Source organism: Montipora foliosa, chromosome 4 (assembly GCF_036669935.1).
Source record: "Montipora foliosa isolate CH-2021 chromosome 4, ASM3666993v2, whole genome shotgun sequence".
Classification (NCBI taxonomy): domain Eukaryota; kingdom Metazoa; phylum Cnidaria; class Anthozoa; order Scleractinia; family Acroporidae; genus Montipora; species Montipora foliosa.
In genome coordinates, this window is record NC_090872.1 from 46,362,451 (window position 1) to 46,388,484 (window position 26,034).

A 26,034-nucleotide genomic window follows, 5' to 3' on the forward strand; every position below is an offset into this window, starting at 1 on the left:
CAATGATGCGACGGTTGGCGCGAATGTTACAAGCCAGAACTTCAGCGTATAATACATATAACAAAGGAGAGAGGGGACATCCCTGCCTGACACCACGGGATAAACAAAAGAAAGAAGACCGGTAACCATTAAATTTTACAGCACTTTGGACCCCAGAGTAAAATAAATCAACCCAACCAATAACGGAGGACCCAAAACCCATGCGGACCAAGGCGGATTGGAGAAAACCCCAGTCCACCCGATCAAAGGCCTTTTCTTGATCCAAAGATAAAATAGCAACAGGGGTGCCAGACAAGGAAGTGTAAGAGACAACATCACGGAGAAAGGCCACAGAATCACCAATATAACGCCCCGGAACACCACAGGTTTGATTAGGATTAACGACTAAATGAATGACTTTAAGCAATCTACCAGCTATAGCACATGACGCAATTTTGTAATCGACATTAAGTAAAGTAATAGGACGCCAATTGAGGGGATCAACACGATCCCCCTTTTTAAAGGACAAGGCAATAAGACCACGGCGTTGACTGCGAGACAAAGACCCAGACAGATAACAAAAATTTAAAACTTCAACGAGGTCCGCCCCCAAAACATCCCAGAACTTTAAATAAAATTCGACTGGCAGACCATCGCAACCCGGGGCTTTTCGGAGGGCAATACCTAACAAGGCAGAATGACACTCCGAAAGAGAGAGCAGACCATCACACAGACCAGACACCTCGGAAGACAATGAACTTTCGAGGTTACCTAACAAAAAGGATTGAGCCGAAGGAATGGTAACCTCAGAAGAGAAGAGAGACGAGTAGAAAGAGGACAACAAACGAGAGATACCATCCACATCAGCATGAATGATGCCATTCTCGTCCTTTAAAGCAGAAATCCAACGGTCAACTCTATTTTTCTTTTCAAGGCGGAAGAAAAACTTAGAAGAGGTCTCACCCTCCTCTGCCCACTGGACCCTTGCATGCACACGAGCACCATTGGCGACTTCAAGGTCCAGTTTACCAAGATTACTTAAAGCTGATTTGTAAGCATCAATACATGAAGTAACGCCATTATCTATTTTACGTTTAAGATGATCTACTAGGTTTGATAACAAATTACGTTTCTCCCTCTGAGCAGCAACACGTTTTTTACAGTAAACTACAGTTAAACCCTTAACCTTAGATTTGCCCAATTCCCACCAATCAACAACCGAAACAAAACTGGATTTTCGAAGTTGCCACGAACGCCAGAAGGAAGAAATTAGATCAAAATAATCATCGTTCTGCAGAACAGAGATGTTAAGCTTCCACGTACCAGGTCCCGGAGGGATCAAGGACGTGAAGGAACCAGATAGGAGAACAGCACAGTGGTCGGAAAAAGGGAAGGGCAGAATATCACAGGATGATACAGAAGGGGCCCAAGCCACAGGACAACCAATTATATCTATGCGAGAGGCCAAGGAGCCGTTCCAAGCAGACCAAGTAAATTGATTTCTAGTTGGAAGTAGGTAGCGCCAGATATCCAAAATGCAACATGCATCAAAAAAATGGGACAAGGCACGCGTGCTCTCGCGGGAGTAATCTGATGCATCTGAACCACGTCTGTCCATGGACCTGTCCAAGAAGTCCCCGCAAACAAAGGTGGGGAACGATAAATCAATAACCTCGACCAGTTCGTCGAAAAAGTCATCACGAGCGGGGTTCCAGTTAGGGGCATACAAACAGGAGATATTAAAGGTGATATCTCTAAACGAAAAAGAACAAAGCAAAAACCTGCCCTCTAAATCAACATGTGAACTGAGCAAAGTATAAATGGGACGGTAAAGGATGATACAACCACAGGACCTGAGTGAGCCGCAGGAGGACACCACACAGTAACCCGAGGAAGAGAACCAAGAACACGCCTCTTGATCCGTAACACAATGAGTTTCCTGAAGACAAATGAAATCAGTGTGGGATGGAAGAGATCTCAACCATTTAACTAAACCGGAACATTTATCCACATCACGAAGACCATAAACGTTTAATGACAAAACTGTGAAAGACATGACAAGGAAAGAGAATAAACCCATTATCGTGGCACGTGTATAGAAGCCACTGCAGCCTTAAGGGCGCATTCCGGAATATGAAGGGGCTGACTCCGTTTTATGCCAGGATTTGCAACACCAGGAGTAGACCGATCTTTTTTACGTTGGCCCGGGTCCCCGGAATAACCCGGCCTTGCTCTTCTTTGGGAAGAACCAATGTTTGTTACAGAGGACTTTCCAGGATCATCATCTAAGTCCATAACATCCATAATCAAATCTGAGTCCCAGCTACTCAATTGTACATTGGAAAGATCCTCCGCCGAAGATGGAGGAACACCAGCAATTTCAGCCCAAGAACGATTGTCAGAGGAAGAGGAAAATGACTCAATTTGAGTATCGGAGTTAATCCCCGAACCACTAGATTCATTAACTTCAATTTGTATAGGACTTTCACAAGAATTAGTAATAGACATACCACTAGATTTGTTGACTTCACTTTGTACAGGACTTTCACTAGATTCATTAACATCACTTTGTGATTGATTTTCACATGACTTAGTAACAATTAAAGAACTAGATTCATTAATTTCACTTTGTATTTCAGCGTGGCTGTTGCTTGGTTTATCATTGACAATATTTTCCATTTCACTATCATTACTACTATCATTTACTTCATTACTACTATCATTTACTTCATTATAGCATTGCTCATCAGCCGAAAAGAGAGGCTGACTATCGGTGAACATGGCCTTGGAAGGCTGGCTGCTTGGAACACCCTCAGCGGCCTGACCCTCACTTACACAAGATGTATTATATACAGGGGGTCGTTAGGAAGCGCCTCAACGGTAGACTCAGGCGCAGTACTCTCTCCAGCCTTAGGGTTTAAACACTCCCTTCGAAGATGCCCGGACTGGTGACACCAAAGGCATTTGCCTCTGAGTGGGCAGTCACGAGCCACATGACCCTGTTCATTACAAATGTCACACTCTACAGGCTGACCATAATACGAGACTTTAATGCAAAAGCCATCCACAACTAGATTACGAGGAATGGGCTCTGAACGGATAATGGTGACAATACGGACACTGTCACAAACATCAAGCATGTGTAACCAGCGGCGGTGCGAGATATCTTTTACCTCGCCATAACGCCTCATAACAATGGAGAGAGAGTCCGAGCTAGCTTCGAACGTATAATTGTGCACGAAGATTTTTCGGGGGCGCGGACCACCCCCCTTTACAGGACAGGCAACATCACCAATATGGACCGACTCCAATCACATAACTAAATCTTTACTAGCCGTGTTGGCAAACAGAACCCGCGCAATATTCCCAACTAATAGAACAGCCGAAACCTTTAAGGAGAGAAACCGATTGGCGATAGCTGACGCGACCACGTTCCGATTGATCGAGGCCGGAAATCCCGAAATATCCAATGCAACAGTACGAGCAAAGTTTTGTACCATAATGACAATAACTACAATCCCACAACGACGAGAAAATGGAGAGGAAAGACCCAACCGGGCAAGACTAGACAGTAAAGCCGGATGGGCGACCCCAAAAACGGGGGGACATACTGACCAGACGAAACTAGAAAGTTAAGCTGGACAGTGCACCCAAGTTTACAAGAAAAAGGGAAAAGCAGAAAAAAGCAACAACTACGAATTACAAATATACTTAGGCAAATTCCTGACTTGAAGGTCAATCAGAATTTGGGTCTTCGAAGGGAACGCACGAGTAACCAAGCCCACCACTACTTACCACACGTAGAAGATACGCGCGTCAGGTAAGTATAGACTTTTTCAGCCTCTCCATGGACCGCAAAATGCAACTGCTCTGCACATAGCTTGTGGTGGCTTCTTGTCGTCCCAGAACTGGTAAGGCAGGCCGGTGACTCGCTCCTTCCTAGGGAAGACAAGAGAAGGTGGAAGCTGGTCAGTCAGTCTGTCTGTCAGTCAGTTGTTTTACTTTCAATTGTTTATTTCTTCCCCGGAGGGAAGTGGGCCACACTCGGAGGTAGTGCTATACCGAGGCAACCCGTGGCCGGGACGAGGCAAGCCTCTTTTCCACGGCCCAGTTCCAAAAATCAGTTTAATATATGAGCTGCTCGATGAGCAGCGTATCAGATATTAAGCTGATAAGAACAGATTTTTTTTCGTAAAAGGAATTTATTCACAATTAAAATTATTTACAAGAATCAAACAGATACGAAAATCAAGCAGGTTACAGATATCCTAAGTAACTGAGTAAGGCGAATTTACAAGCATTCCTTAATAACTTAAGCGTTACGTAAAGCAAATTTACAGGTATTCCAAGGCGAATTTACAGGCATTCCTAAATAACTTAAACGTTACTAAGTAACAAATAAGGCAACTTTACAGGCATTCCTAAATAACTAAGCGGTTAAATAAAGCGCATTTACTAAATAACTAGGTAGCTAAGCGGTTAAAAAAAGCGAATTTACAGGCTAAATAACTTAAGCCCTACTAAGTAACTAAGTAGAGCGGGTATACAGAAGGTATTAAGTTACTTAATAGCTAAATATCAAAATGCAGGAGTCCATTCTGTACGGAGCAGAAATTATCTGCAGCCCAAAAGTCGGAAAAACAATTATCTGGAAGACGGAAATGATCTAGTCGAATCCTACGCCTGATATCATCTAAAATAAATCGAATTATAGCTTTGGAGTCTTCGTGGCCATTGTGGAAAGTCGCCTTATTCCGAAAAAACCATACTCCGTACGGGAACAGTTCAAAAAACAATGATCAATGGTCTCTCGCCGAGGGCAAGAGGCGCAAATAGCAGAGTTAATGTAACCCCAATTTTAAAGGGAGTCACGGACCTTAACTGCATGCAACACGATGAGCCAGAGAAGGTCATTTTTATGATTCTCGGTAAAACTATCACAGACGAGAGACCATTGATCATCTAAGGAAAAATGGCGGCCCACAAAAGGGGCCCAATGACGAGACAAAATCGGGGAGGCCGAACTAGAAGACAGAAGTTTCAGGTAGATTTTTTTGGAGGAAAGTTCAGAATCGCCAATATCGGAAAGAGTCTGAAGACAGGCACCATAAAAAGGGGTCGGGAAAGAGGCACAAGGGGCAGAATTATCTCTAAGAAAAAACCAGCAAGGACGCAAAGAAGACAAATGACGGCCAACAAAATATTTACAGAGAGAAAACCTACTGTCCCCGGGAGAGTCCAAGGTACCGGCAAGGCCAGCTAAAGAGAGGGCATGGCACTTAAGCAAAAAATTACATAAACCAAGACCGCCAGAGCCAGGACTCAAAAAACAAGTATTGCGACTAACAGTCTCAAGACGGGAACCCCAAAGGAAAGGCCAGGTAAGAGCATTACACGGGAAATAACCCAAGCCGGTAACACAAGGACTCTTGCCAGGTAGAGCAACTTACTTAAACCTAAGACATTAATAATAAGGGCCTTGCCAGGCAAGGAGAGAGAACGCGAGCGTCACAGGTTGAGGGACTTCTCTAACTTGTTAATCTTAGGCTGCCAGTTATCAGCTTCAGTCGGGATAGAACCAAAAACAATACCTAAAATCTTCATTTTATAAACCCAAGTGAGGCCTAAGGGCTCGTCCGTACGAGACCTCCAGTCTCCAAGCCACATTTATTTAACTTGGCACCAGTACCGCGCTCATAAATAGAAAGGCAATCAAAAAGTCTGGTGAGGGATCGAAAGTCTTTCAAAATAGTTGTCGTATCATCGGCGTAGAGACGAACCTTAGCTTGGCAACCAGAAGAGCCGGGTAAGAGAAACCCCTCAATCTGTGGGGAGGTACGGATAAGATTAGTTAAAATCTCAACACACAGAACATACAGGAGGGGGGACAGGGGGTCCCCCTGTCGAACCCCCCGTTCAAGGGGAATCTGCGCCGTGAGCCAGTCATTTAAAATGATACGCATATTTTCGCCAGAATATAGGGTGGCGACCCAGCGGCAGAAACTAGGGCCGAAGCCAAGCGAAGGCAAGAGCTCAAGTAGAAAGGAACGGTTAACTCGGTCAAAGGCCTTCTCCTGGTCAAGGCTCAATAGAATAGCAGGTTCATTAGTTCGTTCAATATAATCGAGAGTGTGATGCAAAAGAAAAGTATTCGCTAAAATTGAGCGACCCGGAATGGAACATGTTTTATCAGGGCCGACGACGTATTCTAGGACCTTGGAAAGGTGGACAGTGATAGCTTTAGAGATAATTTTGTAATCAACATTGAGCAAAGAAATTGGTCGCCAATTCTTAAGATCTTTAATGTCGCTGCGTTTTTTAGAAAATAGACGGGTGACACTTCCTTTCATTGAGTTAACCAGCTCCCCACCACGGTAGCAAGAATTCGCCACACGAAGGAGGAGAGGGGCTAAAAGATCCCAGAAAAATAAATAAAATTCTGTTGAAAAACCATCAGAACCCGGCGACTTGCCCAGGTTAAGACTTCTGACAGAAAAGGAAAGTTCATCAAGCGTGAGAAACCCCTCGCACGAATCGCGTTGTTCACAAGAAAGGACTTTTAAAATAGATGCTAGACAACGTTGTTTACACTCGTAATTAATGGGTTCTTCAGAAAAAAGCATTGTGTAAAAATCAACATGGGCACACTCAATCTCAGCACGTGCAAAAACTTTGTCACCATTTGAATTTAGAATAGAGGAAACAGAATTGCGGTCAATGCGCTCACGCTCGAGGTGAAGGAAAAAGCGCGTGGGTTTCTCACCCTCCTCAAGCCATTGAACACGGGAACGGATCTTACAACCTTCGAGATCATTCAAGGTGAGTGTCTTCAAATCTGATTCAAGGCAAGAAATCTCAAAACTTAAATTATTTTCACCTGAGGCAAGTTGCTGTTTCAAAACAATCAAGCGGTTTGTAATTAGTACACGTTCCCTGGAAGAACGTCTGCATTTATCTTTTGAAAAAGCAATGATTTCTGCACGGAGAGAAGATTTAAAGAACTCCCACCAATCTTTGATGTCGGAAAACAAATCAACAACGCTTGAAAGATCAACAATGCGAGACTTAACAAGGTCACAAAAGGCGGAATCTTGCAACAAAGAAGAATTAAATTTCCATAAGCCAGGACCACGGTGAATAATATTATCAAAGCGCACGTGTAAATTAACGAAATCATGATCAGATAAACAGCACGGGAATATAGACGAAGATATGATATTATTCCGTAAATTGCGAGAAACAAAAAATTTGTCAAGGCAAGAGCCAACAGAAAAATTGGAATTAAACCAAGAAACATCGCAAGGACGGGGATGCAATTTGCACCACGCATCAATAAAATGCAGCGAGGATCGAAAGTCAGTCAAATACTAGGCAAGAGGAACATTGCCGCCAAACTTATCGAGATCATGTTCGTAGCAGTTAAAATCACCGCCTAAAATAGTAAAATCGGCGGGTAAGAAAAAATGATGAATATTCTCAAAAAAAGTTGTGGGGGCATAAATATTGATTAAATTACATGTAACGCCATTAAAATCAAGAATAAGGGTAATAACGCGCCCACTTGAATCTCTACGCCATGACGAAACGTTGCAGTTGAAATTATCAGAAAGCAAAGTGATAACACTGCCCTGTCTGCTGATGGCTGGTGACCAAAAGGGGCGTCCAGACCATCGACGCGACAGGGATTGGAAGAAAACAGGATCAGAAATCTGAACCTCTTGAATAAAACAAACATCAAAAGGTCGATCAAAAATTAACTTCTCCTTAGCCGAATCAAAACCACGAGAGTGCAAGGCTAGATGCGAGGCAGACTTACAAACGGAGCAATGAATGATATCTGGGCAATTCTTAGCCACATGGCCATGCTGATCACAATTAAAACATACAACACGGTCACACGCTTGAGCCAAGTGATCGGGAGAATTACAGAGGCGGCAAGTTTTCGGCTGACCTCTGTAACTAAAACGAAGCAAAAGACGACCAAAACGCAGAAAACAAGGAATAGGAGAGACAACTTGTACTTGAAGAATACGGAGACCATTGAAAATACCAGGATAATTAAAAAGCATTCCATGATGACACGCAATAACATTACCATAAGGCTTTAAACGTTCAATAATAGCACTATCCGGAAGTTCATGGGGGGCATCATGCACAGTAACAAAGGTCACAGGACGAAAGGACGAGCGAACAGAATAACTACCATTACCAACATTGAACGTGGTTAAGGACAAAAACTTTTCACAGTGGAACGGATTATTAAAGGTCAACATCACACCATTGTTGGGTTTACGCTGGAGACAACGAATACATTGTGGAGCAAATCCCCCACGATCCAAGGCATCAAAAATCACACTAGTATCAATCCATTGAGACGGGAAAAAAAAGGCAGTACACGGACGATCAGGTAAAACGTTGGCAGGGTGATTGTGTTCCTTCTCAAAAGTAGACATATTCTCCACAGGACGGTTCGGCGTATCAGCAAACAGAAGAGAGGCATTTGAGGTCGAGGACTTATCAACATTTAAAACAGCATTATCAGCAGCACGTACTAATTGTGTATCACTCAAGGAAGATTCACACTCCACAAGGTAGACATAGCTGGGCCGGCGTGTTTCCGAAAAACGGCCGGCAATCACAAGTACCACAAGGAAGAGCACAAGAACAAACTGGTAGGGCTTCACCCTGGGCTAACCCGAGAAACGCACGACCAAAAGGACTTAGCCAAAAGGCGGAGAATCGATGCCATAACATGCTCGCAGCAGACGAAGTGCTGCTAGTCTCCTGGTCGCGAGATATGGTGGTCTGATTATAATCCGTCCCAAGTAGGGAATCTACAAAGCCACAAGTACCACAAGGCAGAGCACAGGAACAAACTGGTAGGGCTTCGCCCTGGGCTAACCCAAGAAACACACGACCAAAAGGACTTAGCCAAAAGGCCGAGAATCGATGCCATAACATGCTCGCAGCAGATGGAGTGCTGCTAGTCTCCTGGTCGCGAGATATGGTGGTCTGATTATAATCCGTCCCAAGTAGGGAATCTACAAAGCCAACCTGAAAGCGAGGCCGGCACACACAACGATTGTCTACTTGCACAGTGGATGGACTGACGGACGAACGGACGGCAGGCAGCCACAGGCACCAGCACTGCATGCCATTTGCGTTGACGGCAAGAGGACAAATCCACATGGTGTTTCCTCTGACCTCTTTTTGACTTTCCCCTTATAAAAGAGTAAATTTTCACGGCAAATTACTTGTCTACGACCATACCACAGGGAAAACACCGGTTCTCGTCCGATCACCGAGGTTAAGCCCTGTCGGGCGGGGTTAGTACTTGGATGGGAGACCGCCTGGAAATACCCTGTGTTGTAGGCTTCCGTTTTTCGTTCTATCAACTTCATCATCTCAAAGAATCTCAGTTCCCCCCACCAAAGAAAGTTCCAATACAGCTTTTTTAAAACACAACATGTCAAGCAAATGTCAAAAATGAGAAATGCAATGAAAACAAAATAGTTCACACGGGAAAGGCGAACTTGTATTCCCGAGGGAGCGCATGCATGCAAGATCTTATCAAACCAACGTTTATGACATCAAAGCTATCTTTTTGTCTGAGCAAAGAACAGGACACGGCAAGTGTGAATTTGACGCACTGTTATGCATTGGATGAAAAGACAAACTAGTTAGTGGGGAACATGTGGATACAACGACGGCTAGAAAATTATAAAATTGATCTAGCGAAAACGTCACTTGGTGGAGTTGACATTTTCACTGTTCTCTGCTCAACACGGACAGTATTCAGGCCCCATTTGTTCAAAGGGTGAACAACATTATTCAGAAAATAAGTCACTATCCTTCCTGAGTATAATACATTTACTTTCGCGATAACAATTCAATTAATTCATAACACAGAGAAATGACAACGTGCGTGTTGGCCACAGAAATGTGACGCCAACTGCCCTGGCAACTTCTCGTGTTACTCAATGCACGCCGGATCGCCAGAAGGCAACATAGTACAAGGGAGGCATAAGAAATCTATCACGCTTACAGATAGGCGATCGAATATTGCAAACATACATCTACTTACGTTTTCCAAACGATGGAAGAGGATAAGAGCTCGATCCGCTCTCCGGTACTTTCTTGTTTCACTCGTCGATCGATCTATCCTCGATGATTTCTCTGCAGCAACGAAGAATGCAAGAAATGAAGTGAGGTTCCGCTCCGCACTGCACCCACCAAATAACTCAAACATTCAACGAGATTTCAATTCACGGCAAACTCACCTTGTCCTTGGTTACTCCGTTCCGTCCAGTCCCGTGGCGTCAGTAAACGACAGGGCATCTTTCCATTCTTGCCTGACTGACTGAAATCACACCAACAAACCATCCCATTAGTGTCATTCCTTTCCCAAGGGGGGTGCGGGGACACGTAAGTTTTTTTTATGTTTAAGGCGAATGGCAGCCTCCCAGTAGGGTGAGTGCAATGGCTGCGAGACATTCAGACTCATCCATCAACAACAATGGTTTGCCTCAAACGGGGGTTCACCAGCACGTCAAACGTCACCGGGGAATCGAACTCCGCCCCTACAAACAAGAAACAAAAACAAACTAACAAAGAAAAGCATTCACGAGACGCCTTGTCCGACTTACACTCGAGAATGGCATTTCCACAAAACACACAAACAAACAAAGCAACAGGACAAACAAAACAGCTGAACTGATCAGCGGCGAATGGCAGACCTGACAAGGACGCCAGTCAGAAAGACTCATCCTACAGGAGTAGGTACGCCGCGAACAAGCAACCAGCCTAGGGCGATAATGGGACTAAAACAGGGACAGAGAAAAACGACCATTGCAAACAGAGCCGATAATGCCAGACGCACCCCACTGATGATGAAAATAATGTAGACGACGTGGGGACTTGAAACCCTTAAAAAGGAGAGGAAGATTGAACTTGACACGAGAGCGAACCTTAGCAATAACATCGAGAGCACTAGGCGGCACATTACGGAAACGAAAGTCGTTCCGAGCGAGCCAGATAAAATACTTACAGACACCTAGGATGTACACGAAAACACGAGGAACTCGACAGATCTCAGCCGGGTAAAACCAAACAGCACGTGACGGCAAACCAAAGAGGGGGAGGAAGACGAAAAACCAAACAAGAGAGACTGTAGCCATGAAAGAACACTATGAGCAAGAGGGCAGGAGAAAAACAAGTGAGACGGACATTCAGAGGCAAGACGGCAGAAGCAAGACGGGTCGACCGAGTACCCAAAACCAACAAGGCGATCGGCAGTGTACAACAGGCCATGGGCGACCTTCCAGTTAAGATCGATCACCGGGCAGTCAAGATCAAAGAAGACCAATTGGGACCAGGTCGAAGGCCAGTAGAGTAAGCCATATAATGGGAAAAACTTGTCAACACAGTGGGGAATCGGACGATCCTCAGAAAGCAAAAACAAATAAACAGATTTTGCAGAGATAGAGGAAACAGCAGCAACATGAGGAGGGGACAAAGATGCAATGACAAGGGACGAACGCCGGCGGGAAAAGGAACCACCAACCAAACGCCAAGCAGACAGAAGAGCAGAGTAAAAAGGGGGGAGGGGCTTGAAAGAAAAGGCCTCAGGACGGGACAGAACATCAAGAGTAGGAACACTAAAGCGAGAATCACACCAAATGGAAAAGAAAGAGACCCAACTACTCGGAGAAACAGTGAAACGCCGAACCCACTGGACAAGAAGCGCAGAAACTTTAAGACAAAGGTCAATGACAGAAAAACCACCAGCAGATGTAGGCTGAACAACAACAGCACGAGAAATCATATCACGCTTGCCCTTCCAAAAAAACCCAAAAAACAGTTTACAAAGCTTGGAAGAAACCCAAGGGGGGACATGAATTAGGGAGGCAATGTAAAAACCCTAGAAAGGAGCTCTCCCGCCGTAAGACAGGGAGCGTTGCCTCCAGGAAGCCAACACATTCTCCACGGCATCAATCCTAGGACGCCAGTTCATTTCCTCCAAATTCCCAGGCCCAATAAAGACGCCCAGCACTTTGATCTTGGCCGAGGTCCAGTCCAGGGTGACAGGGGGGTCAGTCCTGCCACACCATGAACCGAGCCACAATCCCTTGGATTTGGATTGATTAAGTCTAGCACCAGAACCCCTTTCAAAAAGAGCATAAACCTCAAAGATAGCAGTAATAGCAATATCAGACGTGACAATGAGAGAGGTGTCATCGGCGTACTGCGAGATCAGAGACAAGGCCCGCGGGGCCCCAGGGACAGAAAGACCAATGATACGTGGATTGGAACGAAACAGCAAGCACTTCAGAAACTAGAACATACAATAACGGAGACAAAGGACAGCCCTGATGCACGCCACGAGACAAAGGAAAAAACCGAGACAGATAACCATTAACAACTACAGAGCTTTGGACAGCAGAATAGAACAGAACAACCAAACGGACAAAAGATGGGCCAAAACCGATCCTCGACAAAGTACCAAACATGCAGGACCAATCCACTCTATCAAAGGCCTTCTCCTGGTCTAAGGAGAGGACGGCAACCGGGATGTCAGATTCCATGGCAAAGGCAACCACATCATGAAAAAGAGCAACGTTCTCGCCCTTAAACCTGCCAGGAACACCGCAGGTCTGATCCCCGCTAACAACTAGATGGATGACTTTGAGAAGGCGCCCAGCAATGACACGAGAGGCAAGCTTATAGTTGACGTTAAGAAGGGGGATGGGGCGCCAGTTACGAGCGTCCAACCGATCACCCTTCTTAAAGATTAAAGATATGAGACCCTGCCGTTGAGACAAGGACATAGTACCCGACATATAACACAAAATCAAGACCTCCACTAAATCAGGCCCAAGAACGTCCGAGAACTTCAAGTAAAACTCCATGGGGAGGCCATCGGACCCCGGAGCTTTACGACGAGCCATGCCAACAAGGGCACGATGACACTCCTCAAGAGTCAGAAAGCCCTCACAAAGATCAGCTTGGGCAGATGAAAGGACTGAGGACACATTACTGAGAAGAGTATTTTGAGCGGCGGAATCAGTAGGACAAGCAGTAAAAAGGGAGGAGTAGAAAGTGGCAAACGAAGAACACAGATCAGAGGGTGTTGAAACAATGGACCCATCAGGGTTCCAAAGTGCAGAAACCCACCGGTCAGCGGACCGTTTTTTCCCTAGACAAAAAAAGTAAGCCGATGAGACTTCGCCCTCCTCAACCCATCAGACACGCGACCGTACTTGGGTACCTTGAGCAGCCTTGATGTCATAGGCGGAAAGCTGTTCAAAGGTGGATCGGTAAACACCTAAAACTGGCAGGCAACCAGCATCAAGCCGTGCCTTGAGGTGTGCCGCCAACCTAGCCAACAAATCACGTGACCAAGAATCTTTCTGCGACCGGCGCACACAGTAAGATACCGTAATGCCCTTGATCTTTGCTTTACCGGAATCCCACCACTTGGAAAGAGAGGAAAAACAGACCTTGCAGTCCCTCCAATCGGCCCGAAAGTCAACAGTATTCCTCCTCCTCCAGGACTGAGGTATTAAGCTTCCAAAGCCCCGGACCACGAGGAATAACGTCAGGAACGGTGAGAGAACAGGACACAGCACAATGGTCCGAAAAGGGACACGGAAGAATTTCACAAACAGAGACAGACGCAACCCAGACATAAGGACACCCGAATAGATCTATACCGGAGGAGATAGAGCCATCCGCCTTAGTCCAGGTAAAGGCGGAAGAAGACGGGTGGAGGTATCTCCAAATATCAATACAACAGACATCGTCAAAAAGACGACCAAGGGCAACAACACTCTCACGCGAGGTATCACTGACCACGGAGCCTACACGGTCAGCAGCGCGATCAAAGACAGTATTAAAGTCGCAGGCAAGGAGGGTGGGAACCGAAGGGTCTAATCGGGAAGAGACCTCGTCCAGGAAGGCGTCACGATCAGGGTTGCAATTGGGAGCATAAATGCAAGCAACCCTGAACACAGCGCCACGCAAAGAAAACTCACATACCAGAAACCGGCCACAATTATCAGAGGAACATTTAACAAGGGACAACACTGGATGAGACAAAATAATACAACCACAAGACTGGAACCAGGACTGACACTCATTGAGGGAGATGCAATGGGCCTTTTGGAGGCACACTACATCAAGAACAACAGGTAAAGAATGGAGCCACTGTACAAACCCAGCTCGCTTAGACTGGTCCCGCAGACCGTTGACGTTGACAGAGACAACTGACAAAGCCATAATGGAGTACAGTAAAAGAATAACTATGCAGGTGCTTTGCGTTGGGGGAGGCAAACCGACACATCAGGCAAACCTTCATCCTTCGCAGACGTGACGGTATCAGCTGAAGCACGTGTCTTCGATTTAGCAGAAGAGGGCCCAGCGCCACCCTCCTTAGCCACCTTCGTAAAAGCCTTCTGGGAAGGAGTAACAGAGGAGCTATCGGAGGAGGTCTCAACGGAATCACAACCACGTTTACGAGGAGCGGACGACTTAACCATGTCCACCTCCAAAGGTTCAACAGATTGGGAGAATGGAGAAACACCCGAAGAAAGAAGACCATCGGAACCACCACTAACGACAGTACCCTTACGACGCACAGTTGTATTCTCAGCCACTTTACATGAAGTGCCACCACTTGGTGGTTTTTTAACATTTTGTAATTTTTTAGCAGAATTCTCAGTACCTTTGGCTGCTCCCTTATCAGCTGCATTAACTAGGTTGCCATTATCCAGTGGCTTTAACAGTATTTCTTTTAACATTGTTTAAATTATCACCATTTTGTGAGCTCACACTAATATCATTACGTTCAATGGCATTTTCGCCAGTTTTTCCACCGTTATTTAAATTGCCACTACTAGGCGGTTCCTTAACACTACTATCACTAGGATTAACACTACTAATGCTGCCGTCACTTTCCGGCACCTTAACGTTACTTTCAGAGTCATCGTTGGATTCCAGCTCACTACTGATATCAACGTCGCTCAGGGGGCTAAACATGTAATCACTCTCTAGACCAGATGCACGCACTAGATCGTCATCAGCAGAGCATGGGGGCAACTCGCTGTCGCTGAGATCGGAAGCAGATCCCCAGGACCGGAGCCCGTGGCGCAAGCAACACCGCCTGAGCCAGGGGCGTCCTCACCAGCAGACACAACAACACACTCCATGGAGGGTGGAGCGGTCTCAGAAACAGATGAACCAGTGGGAGGCAAAGCAGAAGGAGAGGAAAACAGGAGAGGGAAGGCCGGCGCCTCCCCCTGAGCTTCTGCAGGATCGGGGTTAGCCCCAGCATCCACCCCACCACCACTGGTACTCCATGCATTTGGTGCATTGGTGCAGTCACACTGGACATGGCCAGGTTGGCGGCACCGCATGCAGACGCCCTTGTAGGGGCAATCCTGGGCTTTGTGAGAGGCCGAACAAATGTCTCAAGAAATCGGCATTCCTTTATACCATACTTTACACTGATGGTCCTTAACAAGAATAGTACGCAAGATGCCGCAAGCACGGGTCATACGAACAATGCAGGAACCATCCATGACACCATCAAGATGCCACCAGGACCTATGACGGATCTCATGGACAGTCCCATACTGAGACATGACTTCTTTTAAAACAGAATGTTCGATCTTAAGGGGACAACGGAAAATGAGGACGTTTTCAGGTCTGGGACCCCCACCCCGTACAGGACAAGGGACGCCATCTACAGATAAAGAGTCATTACTTAGGACAGCAGCCTTAATGGACTCATCCTTGAAAGACACACAAACAGATTTGCCAGGCATAAATTGTATCGATACGACATCACCGACACTAAAGGTTGAACAAATTTTCTCAGCAATATAGTTAATGTCACAGTCTTCAGAGAAACCAGACACATCAAGAATAACAGTGCGCCTAAAAAGGCGAGACATGGCTATAAAGGAAAAATGTAAAAAAGGGGGAACGGGCTAGAGCCGGGAAAGGGCAAAAGCCCCACTCACCACAAATCCAAACGGCCAAAAACCAGCGAGCTCGTAGATGGCCAAGAAACGGGATGGGTGACCAAAATGGCTGCCAGTGAAGACGAACCAAAAATCCAAAAGGCGAACGCCAAAAGAAGACACCAACCACGCAGAAAGAACCGAAGAACCACGCAACCAAAATAGTAGGGCCTCTGGCAGCGTTCAGGTAAGTATAAACTTTTGCAACGTCTCCATGGACCGCAAAACGCAACTGCTCTGCACATAGCTTGTGGTGGCTTCTTGTCGTCCCAGAACCGGTAAGGCAGGCCGGTGACTCGCTCCTTCCTAAGGAAGACAAGAGAAGGTGGAAGCTGGTCAGTCAGTCAGTCTGTCTGTCAGTCAGTTGTTTTACTTTCAATTGTTTATTTCTTCCCTGGAGGGAAGTGGAGCACACTCGGAGGTAGTGCTATACTGAGGCAACCCGTGGCCAGGACGAGGCAAGCGTCTTTTCCACGGTCCAGTTCCAAAAATCAGTTTAATATATGAGCTGCTCGATGAGCAGCGTATCAGATATTAAGCTGATAAGAACAGATACTTTTTTTTTTTTTTCCTTTTATTTACATATATACAATGGGCCAGGCGGAGGAAGCTCCGCTGTCGCCCTTAATTGACAATAGTAAAGTTGAAATATAAAATTTGAATGGAAACGAGGCTAAAGTACAATATAATTGTTGGCAAATCCTATTACTAATAAAAGCAAAGGCATTCTGGAGACACCTCGTTTGATTTACACTCCAGAATGCCAAAAATGCTGAGAAATATTATTGAAAGCGACTTCGTAATTTAGAAAAAACTATATACAATTGTTTGTGTAAGCTGATGTCCTATTTTTGCTTATTAAATTACTAAATTTTATTTTGATTGTAATGTTATTAATTTTGGCGTTTTGTGTTTGAAAAGGCAGAACAGGGTAAGGGAGCGATCGAGCGGTCGCATCCGGGGGCCTGGGAGCCCGCCCCTGCAGGGCTCGGTCCCCGGGCTCAGCCGCCACCCTCCGTGTCCCTGCCTAAATGATTAAGCGTAGCTTATCATTGTCTACGCTACACAGTATGCTCATATGGGCCCAAGTTTTTAGGAATTCATTGGGGGGATAATAGGAGTACGCCACGGAGAGACGTGTACGTATCCTTGTTTTCATTTCATTGATTACAGCCTGGGCGGGCGTACCCTTCTGTTTGAAAGTACGAAGGTTCCGCGCCGCCGAGATTTCGTTAAGAGTAATATTAAACAAAAACCTAGAAATTAAGTTCGCTTTGGAGGACTGGTCCTCCTGGGAGAGGCCATGTCCGAAAAAAACTATAGCTGGACTTAAGAGTAAAAACGTTAGAATAGAAAGGATGGACGATTTGAAACACCGACGCCCACACCTGGGGTGCAATAGTGCATTCGCAGAAGGCGTCAGAGAAGGATTCGGTAAGGCCACAGGTAGCGCAACGCTCGCTAACTCGGAGCCGGCGCCACCGTTTCAGGAACGCTCGAGTTTTAATACCTTCATGGGCCAAGCGCCACGCAATATCGGCTTCCCAATTAGTACTCAGGCCACCATATATACTCGGCCAGATACTGTGCCAGGGTAAAGTGATAGACAAGTTCCCCTCCCAGGCGAATGTGCAAGGCAATCGCCAGGGTGAGGGATTCACGAGTTTCTTGTAGAAGGTTTTAACGGTATAGTCTGGTAGCAGGGTTAGATCTAGATTAAGGTGGTCAACCGCTGTGAGGATGTGTTGATAATACAAAGGGGGATGACCCCCGATGTATTTCGGTACAGAGTTTGACCTCAGGAAAGACCAGCTTTTAGTCGTACGACTCAAGGCTAAGCCAATCCAGAATCTAGCGAAATAGACCCACTTAGAGTCGCAAGTTTGGTCCCCTTTACAGGGAACCCAATGCAATTTTAGGGCCCGGGCCTTCTCTTGCGGGTTAACAACTGCCAGGCCTCCTTGAGCTAAGGGGAGCTGACATGTCGACCTCGCCACCAGTTCTGTCTTGCTGTTCCACAAGAAGTCATAGATCGCTTTATTAACTCTTGTGTGAACCCATTCGGGCATCGGGTAAACTGAAGCTGTGTACCAGAGTCCCGAGGCGCCCAGAATGTTGGTAATTAGCACTTTACCGCGTAGCGATAAAGTGCATTGTTTCCAAAGGTCAAGGCGATTCACCAATTTAGATAAGCGATTATCCCAGTTAGTGTGATCTAGGTTTTCGTTACCAAAATACAAACCAAGGATTTTAAGCTTGTCTGTTACCCATGTGATGTTTACAGGGCCGGTTGGCCGACCGGCTGATCTGCCAATCCACAAGCCCTCGGTTTTTGTTGCATTGAGGTGCAAACCGGATCCCTTTTCGAAGATGTTGACAATGTGAAAACATTGTGTGATGGAATAATCGTTAGCTAAAATTAGCGTCGTGTCATCAGCGTACTGTGACACTTTACTTTGTTGTTGGTTTGAACCGGGGATTTGAATTCCCTGGATTGTTTCGTCCCGGCGAATCACTTGACCTAAGGTATCAATTACCAAGCAGTACAGTAGTGGTGATAGTGGGCAACCTTGCCGAACGCTTCGTCCGAGGCGAAAAGGCAAGGAGAGCCAGCCATTGTTAATGACGTTAGAGGTAATGTCGTTATAAACCACATCAACCCAGCGTCGGAAGTGAGGCCCGAAATTGAAACGGGTTAACACGTGTTGTAGAAACCAGTGGTTAACTCGGTCAAAAGCCTTTTCCTGATCCAGACTAATAATTACGGCCGATAGTTCTTTATGTTTGACGTAGTCGATAGTGTCCCGTAGTAAAAAGAGATTCTCGTAAATACTACGGTCCGGAATACCGCAAGTTTAGTCTTTGTTTATGATCCGTGGCAGAACATGACGTAATCTATTTGCTAACACTTTTGTACAGATCTTGTAATCAGTGTTTAGTAAGGAAATAGGTCGCCAGTTCTTAAGCTCAAACGGATCTTCTTTCTTATATAAGAGACGAATGATCCCTCGGCGTTGGGTCTCCGACAAAGAGCCATGTTGAAAGGAATAATTTAGTATTTCTACCAAATCAGGTCCTAACAATTCCCAGAAACGGCGATAAAATTCGACCGGTAAGCCATCGCTCCCCGGAGAATTATTTGTTGACATTTGTGAAGCCGCTTCAAAACACTCAGCGAGTGTGAGTTCGCCTTCATAAATAGCCTGATCGTTGCTAGTTAGAAACTGGTCTAATTGGTCTAATAGCCAGTCTTGGCTTTCCAAGTCGACAGGTTCGGCGGTGTAGAGATTTTCGTAAAAATCTCTTCATTCCCGGAGAATATTTTTATCGGTCTTGATTGAGGTGTTGTTTACACGTAGTTCAGAAATTGCATTCCGTGACTGACGCTTATTTTCGAGTTGGAAGAAATATCTAGTAGGTTTTTCTCCCATCTCGATCCATTGCTCTTTGCTACGGATCATAGCCCCTTCTACGGCGCAATCATCGATTGTTTTGAGGAGATCTTTGATCTCAGCAAGGCGAACGTGATCGGCGGCGGTGTTTGAAGTACCGCGAGCTGTTATAAGCCGGAACTCGTGTTCTAAATTTGATCTTTCTCGTCTTTTCTCACGGCTTTGTTGAATGCTGTGCGAGATGGCGATTTCTTTGAGTTGTAATTTTCCGGCGTTCCACCAGATCCGTAGATCTGTGAAGGCCGGCTGGTGATCTTTCCAGACTGGCAAGAAATTATTGACAGCTGAACAGAAAGTTTCAGATTTTAACAGCCGAGTGTTTAATTTCCAGACGCCACGTCCTCTCGGGTTTGAATTTCCGAGTGTAATTTTACGGCTAATTATATGGTGGTCTGAGTATGCGAATAGTTGCATTTAAAATCGCTGATGCGTGGTCTCCAGGCTTTCGGAGTATAAAACCGGTCCAGCCTACAGCCTACACTGTGAGGGCCGTTGAACCACGTAAACAAACGCCCAGTAGGGGAATTGACAAGGTAAAAATCTTCTAAATTTAAGGAATCCGTGAACGCATGGAGTTGTGTGACAGCTCTGTCTCCAAAGCTGTCATCGCCTCCCCATTTGTCCAGCTGGATATTAGGAACGCAATTAAAATCCCCAAGGACTACATTGTCTAGGTTGGGAGATGTGAAGCACCAGAGGGTGTCAAAAAATGATTCGTGTTCTGCATGGCGATTCGGCACGTACACGTTCATAATTTGGAACTCCCGATTTTCGAATTCTAGCTTCGCGGTGACTATTCGGCCTGCTAGATCGGTTTTAAAATCGGCAATTTTCACTGAGCTGTTCGGGTGAACAAGCACAGCTACTCCCACCAATCGGTTTGAACCTGGAGACCACGCGCAATGGCCTCCCCAATCCATCTCCCAAGCCTCGCCGGAAAAGGTGTCAGCGAGGTGTGTTTCTTGTAAGAAAAATAAATCGAAATGATGGGATCTCAAATATTCAAAAACCTTGACTCGTTTGGGTCGTTCGGCGATGCCGTTGACATTAATGGATGCTAAAGAGACCCCCATGATGATGAATAAGGGAAAAAAACTAATTAAACTGAATCGCGACACGCGAGTGACAATGCAAAATAATCGATAAACATAAGGTTAACATTCAAAATAAGTCTGGTTGTGCCTTATGTATCTCCTCGTATCCAGTGAGCAGATGGGCGTATCCATCTTGCAGGATGACTCCTAACAAGGTGCGCCACTTTTCCTGTTTCTTGGTATTCACATTTAGGCGGCCCAGCGCGCGAGAATCAATTTTTGTGATGTCTCCCAATTCATGTTGTAAGTAAAGGGATCTCAGAGAATAGAAATGATCGCCGTCCACTTTCTGCATCAGTTTCGTACGATTCATTCCCTTTTCCTTTAAGGCCTGAAGAAAAGCTTGCAGGAAAGTAGGCGTTTTCTCGGAGGTTGTTGGTTATTAGGCGGTTAGGTTGTCATCTGCTGGTGGCGAGTGAGGTCGGCGCTTGCGATATCCTTCGGTAACTTCACTCTGCGTTATTGCGGCGTAGCTGGGAGTTTCGGTGGCTGGAGAGTCCTGCGTTGTACTGTTGGTGTTTTCCTGTGATTCGGGGCTTTCTGCAGTGTCCATGTCTGCGACGATTGTCTCTGAGTTTTGGCTTGTGGTGGCATTGTTGTCGGTTCGGTTCCTTAGCGGTTTGGGACATGCTTGAACTAGATGTTTGTTCGATCCACATCGGTAACAAGCCATCGGTTGACCCGTATATTTGAAATGTAGCTCGACTCCACCAATGACCAGTTTTCGTGGCATATCCTTGTCGATTTTTGTGAACTCTGCAACACGAATGCCACGCTCGATATGTGTGAAGCCCGGCTCTGTGTAGAATAATCTTCTCAAATTTTCCGATTTTAGTTGGCCATATCCCTTAAGCAAATTAATGAGATCCACATCTGGATATTCCACAGGCAAGAATATGGACACATGGATTGTTTTCGCCCCCAGTAGTCGCAAAGGCCTGATTGTCGATTCATAATCAAAGCCAGTTGAAGCCAGTCGTGTAGCGCTCTCTACCAATCTCACAGTAATATCAAAGCAACATCTGCCAAATAGGGGAACGACGCCGGTGATTTTGCCTTAACATTGTGGTAGCGATCGAATTATGGATAGCGCATCCACCTCCATATCGCTCTCCACAACCAGACGTACGGATGTTTTAGGAACGAAGGCATTTCGATTCCTCGCCACCATGGACAGTCAATCGTGCTAAACACGCGTGACTGGAAAAGCTCCGAAAAAACACACTAGAGCTTGTAAAAAAACGCGAAAAAACTCTCACTCAGAAAAACTTGAAATGTTACGCCCTCAAAACATTTGAAAAATCGCAGATCCAATAGGGCATAGATAGCTCGTGCGAAGTTAAGCACAGAGCTCACCAACACACGCGTATCTTAGCCAAAAGGCCGAGAAGCGATGCCATAACATGCTCGCAGTAGACAGAGTGCTGCTAGTCTCCTGGTCGCGAGATATGGTGGTCTGATTATAATCCGTCCCAAGTAGGGAATCTACAAAGCCAACCTGAAAGCGAGGCCGGCGCACACAACGATTGTCTACTTGTACAGTGGATGGACGGACGGCAGGCAGCCACAGCCACCAGCACTGCATGGTATTTGCATTGACGGCAAGAGGACAAATCCACATGGTGTTTCCTCCGACCTCTTTTTGACTTTCCCCTTATAAAAGAGTAAATTTTCACGGCAAATTACTTGTCTACGACCATACCACAGGGAAAACACCGGTTCTCGTCCGATCACCGAAGTTAAGCCCTGTAGGGCGGGGTTAGTACTTGGATGGGAGACCGCCTGGGAATACCCCGTGTTGTAGGCTTCCCTTTTTCGTTCTATCCACTTCATCATCTCAAAGAATCTCAGTTCCCCCCACCAAAGAAAGTTCCAATACAGCTTTTTTAAAACACAACACGTCAAGAAAACACATAAGGCACCCAAGCAAACGGACAACCGATGAGGTCAATGCGGGATGCAAGAGTCCCATCGGGCCGGAACCAGGTGAAAGCAGAATCATTTGGGTGCCTTTCATGCCAAATATCCACACCACACAACAATCCGAAAACATAGCCGACAACAAAACAGAACTTTCGCGAGAGACATCAAAAGGACAAGACCCACGGCAATCCCAAACACGGTCCAGGACCGTGTTGAAATCGCCGCACAAAAGAGTAGGAACAGCAGGATCAATAGAGTCAACACAGGGAACCAAAATAGAGTCACGATCAGGATTACGGTTAGGAGCATAAATAGAAGCAACTCGGAAAACAGAACCACGAAGAGAAAACTCAACCAAAACAAAACGACCATCAAACTCGCAAACCACAGACTTACACTCCAAAACCGAACGATACAAAACAACCATGCCACGAGAGTGATTGGTACCAAAAGAACCAGCACACAAATAACCAAACCGGGAAAACCAAGAAAGAAGATAATCATTAGAGACTGCGTGGGTCTCCTGTAGACAAACTACCGAGGGAGAGAGATGGGACAGCCACTGGAGAAACCCAAGACGCTTGTCACCATCTCTCAAACCATTAACGTTTACAGAAATTACAGTAAGAGCCATAATATAACAAAAAAGTAGAGAGAAACCCATAACAAAAACTAAATGGTGGCGAGACAACAGCTAAATTAACGGCGCCTAGCAGGGCTAGGAGAAGGAGCACGACGACGGGACCTATGAGGATCCGGGCTAAGAGGAAGCCTCTTGTCCCCGGAACGAGACCGGGAACAAGAGGACGGACGAAGGGTCATCCCCGGGCCAGAACTACAAGAACTGACCCGGGGAGGAAGAGGTACGGTAAAACCATGCGAAGGCTGGGAAGAGCTCCCAGCCTGCCCCGAAACAATGAGATCGTCCGTGGATGACGGAAGAGCTGCCTTCAACCTCTCAACCATACCGACAGTCTCTTCTCTTGACACAAGAGGGGGATGTAACCCCCCCAAACCACTACGTCCAACTTTGACGGGAATGTTAGACCTAACAGGTCTAGCGTCCACCAAAGAGGCCGGAGCATCATCACGCGGGTCAGATAATACAGACCCTGAAAGGGGAGAAAAAGACGGGGAGGAAACCTCCTCCTGAGGCACACCCATCTGACCCGTGGAGGCCCCCAAAACACTGACAGAACCCGGGCTAGGAGAGGGATCCAGAGCCCTCTCCTTAGCCCCCCCCCCCCCCTGACCCACTGGCTTACTACTTCGTCGAGCTCGTTATCTCGAACATCGACACTCATTTCCTCAATAGCATCAGCAGATCCAGGCTCAGGCGGATTCCCAGCAGATACAAGCTCCGGGACAACTGCTGGCTCAGCAGCAGCAGACACAACAACAGGGGCAGCCGCAGGCGCAACTTCAGCACCAGTAACCTTATCAATAACATCATTATCATCATCATTTTCATTTTCGCTATCGGCGTCAGTGGCCGGGTTACCCGGCACGTACCAGACTGGGTTAGGGCATTGGCGAACAAAATGCCCAGCCTCGTGACACCGACGACATTTACCCTTTAAAGGGCAATCGGCAGCCTTATGGTTGTCATTGCAGATGTCACACACCAGGGGCTGCCCCCTATACCACATGCCATCAATTTTGATACTCCTGGGGATTTCATACCAGTACGAGTACGATTACCAGTATAGACACCAGGGACATTAGTCCATTGCTGGTGCTTAACTTCCCTTACGTCACCAAAAAATTTGAAAGCCTCTTTGACTTTATCATTACTGCCCTCAAAAGGGAACAGATACAACATGACTAACGTGACTGGAGCTGAAGAGATGATCGCACAGCGGACATCACCAAAAAGTATGGACCCGGCATCCTCATAGGTCTTTTTATGAGATGGGTCTATGAACGAAATGCGGATAATTCCCCCTGGACAGACCTGGATTGAATCCACCAGACCAGCCAGGGAGTTAGCTATGGTGCTGGCAACCCCGGCATGGGAAGTCCCAGCGGGGAAGCCAGACTTAATGATTAAAGTGCGCGTGTTGCGCGGAACCATTATGAATAAATAACTAAATGTTTAAATATATTCTTTTATAAATGAATCCTTTTATAAGTAACAGTAGGAATCTTTTTAACAGTAAACTAAGAGTAAACCTTAAGCAGCTGCTAAAGGACTAATGCTAATTAATAATTATCGTTTTGATGTTTCACACTAATATTCCAGAAAAATATCACTCAATTATTAAAATACAATATAATACAATTTAAGCCACACTAATACGGAAGAAAAATACTCAATAACACACTAAATGGTCGCTCACTTAAAGAGTAAGCGATCACAAAAAATTGTAGTAATAAAGTTCACCTTAATGTAACACTCGAATAGCCAGAAAAATGACCTTGAACAAAAAAGCTCAAAGCTCAAGCCAAAAAATTTTAGTAATTTAATACCACACTAGAAAATCCAAGAAAAACCACCACAAAAATAAGACAAAACCACTCAAGAGAACCAAAAAGACACTCCAATGACGTACTAAATGAAGGATCAACCAAAAATCGGGCTCAAAGAGCCCTGAAAGCGAGAAAAATGAAAACAAAAAGACTCGGCTTACCCCGGGTTACCGCAGAATGCGGAGCATTAGTCCTCGGGAGGGTCACCGAAAAAATAAAAGAAAACCAAAGAGACAAAGAAAAAACTACAACAAAGACCTTACCACACTCCAAAATATGAATAATGAAACCACACTCCAAAAATGAAAAGAAAAGGTCCAGGCCACACTCCAAATGGAACGTCTCCCAGCAAAAATGAGAGCTTACTGTGCACTGTTTGACTTTTTACAGCCAAACCCGCGTTCAGGTAAGTGTTTTATGTTTAAGGCGAATGGCTGGCCCCCCGGTAGGGTGAGTGCAATGGCTGCCAGACATAACGACGAATCCGTCAAACACAACGGTTCACCTCAAACGGGGGTGCACAACCACGCCAACTTCGCCGGGGAATCAAACCCCTCCCCTACCAACAAATAACAAAAGACAAACACACAAACAAGGAATTGCATCTAGGAGATGCCTTTCCTGACTTACACTCCTAAATGACAATTCGACAAAACGACAAAAAAGACTCAAAAACAACTGGACAAACCAAAACAAGCACGACCCAGCAGAAGGGTGAAAAGCGACCCACAAAAGGCCACCTGTCAACCGACCTACCCAAAGCCAAGACGTTGGTTCACCCCTGAAAAAAGGCCAGGACACGCACACGCAACACAAAACCAGTACCTAAATATGAACAAACAGAGCATCATTATGTAACAACGCCACCACACCACGACCACCCCTCTGACGGACAAAATAACGACGACGGCGGTCACACCGGAAACGACAGAAAAACAACGGAAGATTAAACCGAACCCGAGACTTCACACCCTCCATAACATCCACAGCCGAGTGACGAACACCCCTAAAACGAAAATCATTCCGAGCCCCCCAAATACAAAACTTGCAGACATTCAACATATAAACAAAAACCCGCGGAACCACAGACAACTC

At 45.9% G+C, this 26,034-nt stretch overlaps 3 non-coding genes and 2 pseudogenes across 3 annotated transcripts; 2 read left to right on the top strand and 3 right to left on the bottom strand.

The window, feature by feature from the left end:
• Positions 1-4,007: 4,007 nt before the first annotated feature.
• Positions 4,008-4,181, bottom strand: LOC138001598 (U2 spliceosomal RNA; annotated as a pseudogene).
• Positions 4,182-9,235: 5,054 nt separating this feature from the next.
• LOC138001652 (5S ribosomal RNA) lies at positions 9,236-9,354 on the top strand. Its single transcript, XR_011123313.1, has one exon. It is a non-coding gene; the product is annotated as a 5S ribosomal RNA (ribosomal RNA).
• A 1,445-nt stretch (positions 9,355-10,799) lies between these two features.
• LOC138001466 (uncharacterized) lies at positions 10,800-12,926 on the bottom strand (annotated as a pseudogene).
• A 3,474-nt stretch (positions 12,927-16,400) lies between these two features.
• LOC138001620 (U2 spliceosomal RNA) lies at positions 16,401-16,589 on the bottom strand. Its single transcript, XR_011123297.1, has one exon. It is a non-coding gene; the product is annotated as a U2 spliceosomal RNA (small nuclear RNA).
• Positions 16,590-22,235: 5,646 nt separating this feature from the next.
• Positions 22,236-22,354, top strand: LOC138001532 (5S ribosomal RNA). The gene has a single exon (XR_011123219.1). It is a non-coding gene; the product is annotated as a 5S ribosomal RNA (ribosomal RNA).
• The last annotated feature ends 3,680 nt before the right edge of the window (positions 22,355-26,034 follow it).